Source organism: Athene cunicularia (assembly GCF_003259725.1).
Source record: "Athene cunicularia isolate RWA chromosome 6 unlocalized genomic scaffold, athCun1 chr6_part1, whole genome shotgun sequence".
NCBI lineage: Eukaryota > Metazoa > Chordata > Aves > Strigiformes > Strigidae > Athene > Athene cunicularia.
Window position 1 is genome coordinate 15,745,785 of NW_020799105.1, and position 9,837 is coordinate 15,755,621.

The window sequence follows — 9,837 nt, forward strand, 5'->3', positions numbered from 1 at the left end:
CCCCCAGGTAGCAGCCCCAGTGGGTATTTGTGTGGGCAGTAAATCTAGAGCATCTTCTGAATGCCAGAGAGTGTTCAAAGGCCAGAGCTACATGGGAGCGTCATCACCAGTGGACAGGAATTATATTACTCTGAGCCCCTTCTCTTTGTCAAGTTGCACGGGAACGTGGTCATCCTTCCTCTGGGCTTATTCAGCCATGACCCACTGGGACTTCAGGTGCTGCTTCAGTGTGGGTTGTCACCCCTGCTCAGCTGCCATGTTCATCTTCAGCTGAGAAAGAGGCTTCATGGGGATGGGTTTTCTCCCACGCTTGTCATTTCTCTGGGCAGTGGGCAGACAAACACAAAATGGGAAGCCAACAGTGTTGCTTTATACAAAGTAATGACATCTCGCCTCCTGGAGAGGAAGAAAACTTGTAGAAAAATGGCATCTTGTCTGAAGGAGGGACAGTTAATTCCCCACCACTTGTCCAGGCAGTTGCCCCATGCATCCCTTTCCAGAGCTGGAGTGGGACCACTGTCCCCAGGCTCTGTTGGGAGGTGAATCTGGTTTGCTGAGTGTCCACCAGTGCTTTGGGCACCATAATTTTGTGTGAGCTGGAGAAGGGCATGGGGCTCACCCCATGCTCGGGAAATCCACCTTTGTCCTGCTCATTAAAACCATACTGTTTTGAGAATTTAGGACTTGAATCCTTTTATGTTAGTATCCGTGCCTGTGTCTTTCAACCTGTGCCTTTGTCATGAAGCATTTGCCTTTGCAGTGAGGAGGGAAGGTCTGTGTCTGGCTTGGTGTGCCCTGTGGCTGAAGCCCAGCTGCAGGAAAGCCTCCACACATGGATCACGTTGTGCAGAAATGTCAAGTACTTTGTCAACTGCAAAAGCAGCCATGAACTGGAGCCACTGGGAGGCAAGCCGGGCTTCTCCAGGGAAAAGTGGACAGCCTTGGGCTGCGAGAGGAACAGCAAGAGGAGAAAGGCAACGCAATCAGTGACAGTGTGTGGGATGTGGAAGTACAGTCATGGGTAGCAAAAGACATGAGAAAACGTGATCTCCGTGTGTAGCAGGTGTACCCTATGCATGTGCTGGGTTGAATCTTTTCTGGCATTAGCAGTGCTGAGAGGCAGTGCCTCCTCCCAGCGCTATTATGGGAGCGGGGCTGGGATGCTCAGCTGGTCCGTACAGTACCAGCGATGCTGCTGATTGGGGCAGAGGCAGATGCTGTTTCAGGTGAGATCCTGTCCTGGCTTTAGCACAGAGGAAGCATCCTGCCTGTGGGAGCTGCATGTGCTCAGCCTTTGCTGGGATTGTGCCCTGCATGGGTGGTGGTGACTTAACTGGGGAAGAAAATAGATAATAATGAAGCTGTCATTTTCCTTTTTGTCAGACCTGAGGAAGAAAGGCACAGCAAACTCAAGCTTTCAGCCTTTAGCTCTTTACTTGCAACACAGTTTGCATAGGCCAGAGATAAACCAGAATAGCTGGGATTTCATTATGGATTTCAAGTACAGTCTTATAAATTAGACATGGGCCACTTAGAGACCTGACACTTGTGCTGGTCAGTTTGTGCTGGTTGGATTGTTTATTGTCCATTCTTCCTCTATAGAAATGAGCTTTGCCTCTCCCTCAGTGATTCTCTACAACTCTTCTTTGGACAGGGCTTGTCTTCTTTTTGTAGGTTTATCAACTTTGGCAGCATTGAGACCTTGCTCTCTGCTTTGTCACACCTTCCCCCCTGTCCAAGCCTCTGTATGTATCTGTCAGAAATAAGCTGCTTGGCCTTAGAGCTTAACTAGAAGTCAGTCTTGTTTGCCAAAATCCACCTGCCGGCGAGTGGAAACTGAAAAAGGGGTCCTTGGTTTGGTCAAACCAAAGAGCTGCTTGGAGCCGAAGGCCCTGCCTGCCTGCATGCTGGCAGAGTTTGAACTAATTCCCTATAGAAGAGAGAGGAATTCATGTTGCATTTATAAACCAGATCCAGTTATCTTATCAATATTGCAGTGTCCTGCTTTATCTATAAGAGCCTGACATTGCTTTATAACCTAGAGTGACAAATAAATCCACTCTGTTCCTGCAGGAGTAGATATTGTTTCGTTTGTTAGTGCAAGGTTACTTAGTTAAATTATTCAGAATTGTTCGTGCGAGTTAAAGCACATTGGATTCACAGGCATGGCCACTTGTGGGCTCTCTCCAGCCACTTAAAGCATGAGGGGAATATATAGGTTTATGGTTCCAAGGGCACCTTTACCAGGTCTTCTTCTGCTAGTCGGTGTGTCTGACCATGCTTGCTATCACACTTGGGGTCACGCCACCTCCATGTGACTGCCACTGGGCAGTACCAGCTCCGTGAAGTCTCATACATCATCACACGTCAGACAGAATTGTCCTTGCTCTGAAGATCTTGTGTGCCATAGCAAGTGATCAGCACAGATGGGTGTTCAAAAAGTGATTGAGGAATAAAAGTAATAGGATGTGCATACCTTGTGAAAGTTGTGTGAGCTCTTAAGAGAGGACTTTCAGTGACTGGGGCCAGTTCCCCAGCCGGAGTAAATTGACGAAGCCCTGTTGAAGTCTCTGATCTTTAAGTGGGATAGCAAAGATTTAGGGCTGGTCCATTGGGGCAAGAAACTGAATTAGATTATTTCCTAAAATCCTTCTCAGCTTTTTGTACTCAGTTTTTGTACTGTATGCGTGTGGAGGAAATTTTGATAAAATACAAACTTTATTTAGGTGCTTATGTCTCAAATGTAGATCTTCAAAACACAGTTCCAGAGCTGCCTGAGACCCAAGGCCATAATCTCTGCTTTCCTGGCATCTCTGCTTCTGACTGGGCACAGATCACTGTCCTGGCACCCATGCAGGGACTTTCTGCCACCTCCCTTGTCAGTGGGACAGGACTTCAGAGCAGCTTGCACCGCACCTGGAGGACCTGGGGCCTGATGAACAAGCGTCTCCTCTCCTGGTAGTGCAGTACTGTGGGCAACCTCACTCATGTACCCAGAGGGCTAGTGATGGGTGATGATGGACACTGGAAGAGGCTGAGCTGGGGATATGTTCCCTTCAGTGCCCAATTTTTAGTGCTATGCTTGGCCTCTGCGCTGGCACTGGCAGTATTTTAGCTAGTGTTTGCTTGGTTTTGAGTGCACTCAGCTTGTTTTAAAAGTATGTACAATACCCTAGTAGGAGTTTTCTAAATAAAAGTATTGTCATAACCAAGCAATATGATCTTTATGTTTAGACAAGACTTTCCATTAAGCATGAGGGTAAATCCAGTGCTCTAGTTACACAGCAGACCACTTTGGTCTACTGGCATCTGAAGCATTTCAGAAGCAGTATCAGAGTAGTGGCTTGTCCCTCTCATCACCTTCAGCATTATTGAATGGGATGAAGTTGGTGCAATCCATTCAGAGTGGTTAAGTGACTTGCTAGAGGTCGAGTGAAAAAAAGCTGCGGTAGATAAATAAAAGATGGTTTTAAATAATTCAGCATGGGACAGTTGATGAAGCCTAACAGGACCAGAAAGCTGATCTCATTCAGCTAGGTATAAAGCAGTGCCTGGCCAGCCTTTGGCAGAGGGTAAGCCAGACCTTTGTTGATGACCTCTTGGGGAGTCTCGTGCTGCATGGGCACATTTGCCCATCCCTCACTAATCCTGCTGTGGTTCTCAGAGACTGGTTGGTGATGGGAGGTTTGCTGCCTGTCTGTGGGTTTGGTGTGGTGGCAATTGATCTCTGTGTCCTCTGGTGTCTTTAGGGTCAGGAATGGTTTCCCTTTTGCTTTCCTGCCCTTCCTTCCCTTTGGTTCCTGCCAGCAGGAACATAGCCCAGTGCTGGGGAAGGGCATCCCTGCTCTGGGTGGACTCATGGGGCGATGCTGTCCTTGACTGCCCAGGAAAGGCAGGTCTGCACCCCGCTGGTGGTGGAGAAGGGAGCCCTGACTTTGAGGCTCTCAGGGGGCCACAGAGATGGTCCTTGCTCAGGGTAGGTGCATCCCCAAAACTTGCAGCATTGCCAGAGGGGTGCCTGCAGACACCTGAGGAAGAAGCCAGACCCTGGGGCTCCCTGCTTTACTCCTGGCTCTCTATCTCCCTGCTCTCCTGGTCCCCTGGCTGGAGGTTGCTGGCAGCTCAGTGCCAGCCCATCTGCAGACACCAGTGCCCCATGCTTGCCTTATCTCTGGGAGCTGCTGCAGCACCTCACTAAACCCAGGTCCTTTTTCTAGGAATCTGCTAAAAAGAACCCAAACAGACTCGTCTTTGTTTCTATGGCTCACCTCTGTGCTGCTGTATTGCCTCAAACTTCATTGCCAGCAGGCAGGAGAGCCCCCCCCAGCCATCAGGGATGTCTTTTCCATCTCCTTGCCAGGCTTTCAGCAGAGCTGAAAACATAGCCAAGCAGAGAAAACAATTCCCAAAACAGATTTCTGAGGGCCCCACACAGTACCGCGGCCAGGCAGGCAGGTCAGCACCTGGCAAAGCCAGCCCATGCTGGCGGCTCTCCTTTCCCTTTGATGGATTGCACTAGGCTGTTGGTTTGCCCTTTTTTCAGCTTCGAGGGACCAGTAAGGGCAGGATCCTGGTGGTGGTGAGCAGGTCTTGGGAAAGATGCTCCTCCTGATGCATGGACAGCAGTAGCACCAAGCAAATGCTGAATGAACCTGCTGTCGCCCATCTGTGGCCCTGAGATTGGGGCTTCCTCGGCTGGGGAAGAGGATTAGTTTATGGCTGAGCTGACTGTATTTTTGCCTTGTGACACAGAGAAAAGCACATGCGATAGGAGCCCAAAGAGAGTCTGATTAATGCGCTTCTAGAATCAGATTGTTTAATGCAAACAGCTTTAGAGATATGACTAAAATAGGAAAAGAAACTTGGAAAAGACCCCATTTGGGATAAAAGCAAAGAAGGTTATTTTTTGCAAATACCAGTATAGCTTCTTCTAAAAATATTATCTTGGATGTCTGTTAGAAAATGAGAACCAAATGTGATTCTAAACGGTCTAATGTGGCCTGTCACTTCAGAGAAGGAGGGATGGGGACCTCTCACTGGAGGCAGGAGATGTGCTTGCAGGCTCTCAGAGGCATGGCAGAAACCAGTCTGTGCAGAATCCAAAGCTGCCAGCTTCAGAGGGAAATGGGGATGCAGGCAAATAGCATTTGCCCACAGGCTGCTGAATTACAGGTTCACACTTTGCCATGTTGGCAACCGTCTTCAGTCAGAGTTTTGGGAAATTTTCTGAGAGTATGTAAGAGTTTCTAAGAATCAGGTGAATAGCATGCAGATGGCCATAGTTTCCCATAAGCAATGGTATCCACATACTCAAGAAAAGGAGTCACACACTGTTAATTTTAATTTTAATTTTTAAAATTTTATTTTTAAAGCAGAAGCAGGAACAATACCAAGGAATGGGGAAGAAGGAGGAATGATCCTTGCTAGAGAAACTGCATCAGAGCTGGTTTTCTGTTCATCTATTTAAGGCCCTTTTTTGCCATCCCTGCCTCTCCGGTGGAACTGTTCCTGGGAATCTTGCAGAAGCAACGAGGTAGGTTTCTCTCCTTTTCACATGTCTTTGCCTCAGCCTCTCAAGCAGTTTCTTTCTTAAGCCAATAGCTGCAACAGCTGCTGGGAACACTGTGTTCAAAGTGAGTTCAGGTTGCAAACATCGATGCTGGTGCCAAAGCCCTGTGAATGATTGAAAACCTTCAGGGTACCTTTTTGGTACAAACTCAGACAGCATACAAGTGGTTTTGGAGTGGTTTTCATCTAAACTTCTCACTAATCTAATATTAAGCTCTGCTCTAACTTTGCCCTTTCCCAGCAGTGATCCAGCAGACCTCTGGCCCTGCTTCTAAAGGCTTACAGGAGGATTTTTTTTTTCCTTTGGAGCTGACAAACGTGAGAGTGTTTTGTTTGAAATGTACTGATCAGAGCACTCCACCTCGGGCAGCGGTACAGGAACATGCACCCTACAAAGTGCACGCTTCTCCAGCCCTGTCTGATGGTTTCACCTCATCTTTGCAATGTATGTCAGGGAAAGGCCTGCCTCTTCCCTTTATGACCAGAGTCTGTGGCGAATACAGTGGCGAGCAGGCACTGAGGCCACCAGCCTGCAGAGCATTTGCATTGGGTAGTGCTGGAGTCTTTCCTAAGTAGGAAACAGAGTATGTCTCTGGAGGAAAAATTTTCACTTGGGTATGCTTGATGGGATTCAGTTCATCTGCCTCTGCCTGTGTGAAAACGTAAATGATGTCATGATGGACCGAGAGGTCAAGATCACATCAGGAGTCAGTTATGCATGATCTAATGGAGAAGGTCGGTAGGTGTCAGCTACATTTCCTGAGGGGGTTTCTAGGGGCCTCAACTGTTATGACCTTTGTTAGCCCTTTACACAAATCCTTTGGCATGATGCAAAAGGCTAAGAGAGCTGTAAGGTGGCACAGGGAGGGCCAGGCAGTCAAGTCTAGCAAGTCCCTTGGGTTGAGGGTGGTGAGCAAGCTCTTCACCTTGCAAGCTCAGAGCATCCTCTTTGCCATTGCCTGGTGGACTTGTCTCCAAGAGGACCTGCCCAGGAACACATTAACCTTCATAGGACTTAAATAGACCCTGTAAGCTGGAACACTGCATGTCCTGCAAGCTAGATGGCTTCAAGAGAAATCCTCATTACTGAAGAGAACTATTTCAGTCAAAACCATGCCTGATAACTATCACAGGGAGAAAGCTGCAGTATTTCTTTGAGCTGTTTTAAACTGATCAAATAACTGATGGGCGTGCTGGGAGCTTTTCAGAACCCAACTGGGATGTCCCCTACAAAACCAACAAAACAACACCAGAAGGCATTTTTCTTGTGACATGTTTAAGTTCTGTCACTGTGTGTAATATCTGTGATCACTTTGTTTTGCCCAACTGCGTTGCTCTGGGCATGATGGGGAGAAAAATCCATCTTTCAGTAAATACTCCTCAAGCCACCTGCTGTCACAGCTTATTGTTCCGTCTCTCTATTCCCAGAGAACAAAACTGTTACAAGTCTGAGATTCAGGCCATGTTCATACCTGCTGCTGGCCTGATTCACCTCACAGCACAAAATTTTCAGCAGCTATCATACAGAATGTGAACCTCCTGTGCAAAGACTTATGAAGATCTGGATTTCCAGGCTGGAGGAGCATCCTTCAGTGAAAACACTTCTGCAAGGCCTTGCTTTTGTCTCTCTGACACTGCCAGTAGGAGAAGAGACTTTTGCACTTGTCTGGGAAGAACTCAGGCATTGTGTACTAGGTGCTCCGACATACATTGGCTTTCTAACCCTTTGCCATGGTACCTGAAACTTGTGTATGTTTCTGCATGCTCAGCTGCATTAAGAGACTTCAAAGGCTTTGTACTTGAACTCTGGGTTTCCCCTCTTCGGAGTCTTTATTGTGTAGCCTTGCTCTGCAAAGACAGGGACTAGAAACATTCTCCTGAGCTTCTCAATGACTGTATCTATGTATGAAGCAGCTGGCTTTGTAGGCAAATGTTTGCCCATCTTTATGCTTGTCGCAGCTTATTAATGTGTGACATGACCGCAATGCATCTGGAAATAGCCCAGCACTAACTGCTTCTTCCTGGCCTTGTCACCCAGTCCTTCTGCCAGGTCATCTCCACTTCATAGCTGCTTTCTTTTGGATGATTTTTTTGTTTTAAAGTGACAGTGCCCTCAAGAAAATTCTTCCTGGCAGAACTTATTATTCTGACGCAGCAGCAGCTGCTGTGGAGGAGAGCCAACAGCAGGGATCCTCTTTGGAGGAGTTTACAGGCTGAGGATCAGAGCTTGTGCTTCTCTCTTTGCTTGGTAGCACAAGCTGCCTCCCCTGCAGAGAGTGGTGATGGCCAAATCAAGCCTGAAATGTGACATTCACAGCTCTAAATTAGACATATGCAGTTTCACTTTGTCTCCAGAATCCAGGCCAAGCAGGTGATGGTTTTCCGAGGCTTCCCAAAAGGTGGTCTAAGAGCTTCCTCGGTGCTGTGATCAGCCGATCTAGGACTCAATGGATTCAGCCAGTTTTAGATTTGCCTGCATTAAGGCAAGTTGAATCACCCTGAGCACTCACTTTCTCTTGGCTGTTGGTGAAGGGAACCTCCTGGCCAACTCTAGGGGAATGCTTGATCTGTAGAGCCATGAAGTTGGGACAGACAAAGCTGGTCAAGGAGGGAATAACCTGCTTTCCTTCTACCTTTTGCCCTGGTAGGCTCCATCCAAAAGTACTGCAATAGGCTGACCATTTGCAGTTCTCATAATTTATTAAGCCTTTACTGAATATTTTAATAAGCACATCCACAATGGAAAAAGAGAAAAGCTTGGCAGGCATTTCTCATGCCCCTGATGTTTGGAGTGGAGCTCTGGACAGAGACTGGAATAAGACCGCAGGGATGACAGCAGTTGATTGTGCACTTGTCTGGTTTTCATGAGCTGAGGAAGCTCATGGCTGCAAGTGCAGGATGCTCTCAAGTTTTTGGTGATTTTATCTGATAAGTCAAAAGCCATGTCTAAGTTTTAAGGAAAGGTCTTTTTCCTTCATGTTCCCACCTCCTTCCCTTCCCCATTTCACACTGTTAATCACGCTGGCAGGATGCCCTCCAGGCTGAGACTATTCTGAGAGCAGAGTGAGAGGAGGGTGCTGAGAGGGAACAGCAGGCTGTGCATTTTCCTTCTCTAGCATGATTTGGCCATGGTTATTGCACGTGGAAAATAATCAGCCCATTCAGCCCAATTCTGCAGAATTATTGAAGGGATGATTGCAAAGGGAGAGGAGATATTTTGCTGCTTGTATTCCACTTTTAGGAAGGAGGTCAGGTGTTGTGTGAACATGGTCAGGTAACATCAGACATCTCATATTTAAAGCCTTTTTTTTTTTTTTTTTTTTCTCTTAGTTAGTCTGAGCTTTGGAGATCTCCTATTACTTCCTAAACAGGATCAAAAGAAGCTCATTCACCATTAAACCAACACAGTCTGTATTAAAGGGAAGAGGGACTGTAAATGGGGAATCTTTGGAAAATGGTATTATTATGCCTTACTCTGAGCTGGCGATCACCTCTCAGCTGTTCACCCCTCCTTTCCACATGCTGTTTAGCCACTAATGCCGATGGGGACAGGCACAGCAAATTGGTGCTGGTTCCTGGGGAAAACGTACCATGCAGGAGCTGGGCCAGGCAATCGGGAGCTGAGCACACTGAAACAGTTGGTGCCCCTCTTCCTCACACATCACCAGAGCTATTTTGTTTAAACTTGAGTCAGATATAGCTGCCTACAGGGGGTCCACATGTTCAACAAGAGCAGTTTGCTGACCATGCCTGATGCCAGCAAGTTCACCACTTACTGGCATGATCTTTCTTTATCCTGTCAGAAAGGAAAATGTTATCTTCTTTTATAAATTGGAGGTTTTGTAAATCTTTCTTCCTCTCACATCTTTGAAATTAAATAATAAGACATTGGTTCACTGGAGAGATTGTAATATTTCTTCAGAATTTATAGTACACTAAATAAAACAAAAATGACTGATATGAAAAATATTAGAAAAGCTTATTTTGTGACTATAATTGCATTCATTTCTGATACAAGAAAGTATGTCAGCTACTTCTTTTAATTGTGCTTTTTTATTACTTTGAATTTGCATTTTTATTTATTTTCCATTTTCTTGTAATTCCCATTTACCAACATAAAATCAACACTTCTCATCCCTGCTGAGCTTACTGCTGTTGATTTTTTTTCAGTTTTCTAGTTTTGCAAACATTGAATAGGGTTTTTTTTTGCCCAGTAAGTTTCTACAGGTGTCCATGCCTGATCAGGGAAATTATTACCCATAAGTGCTT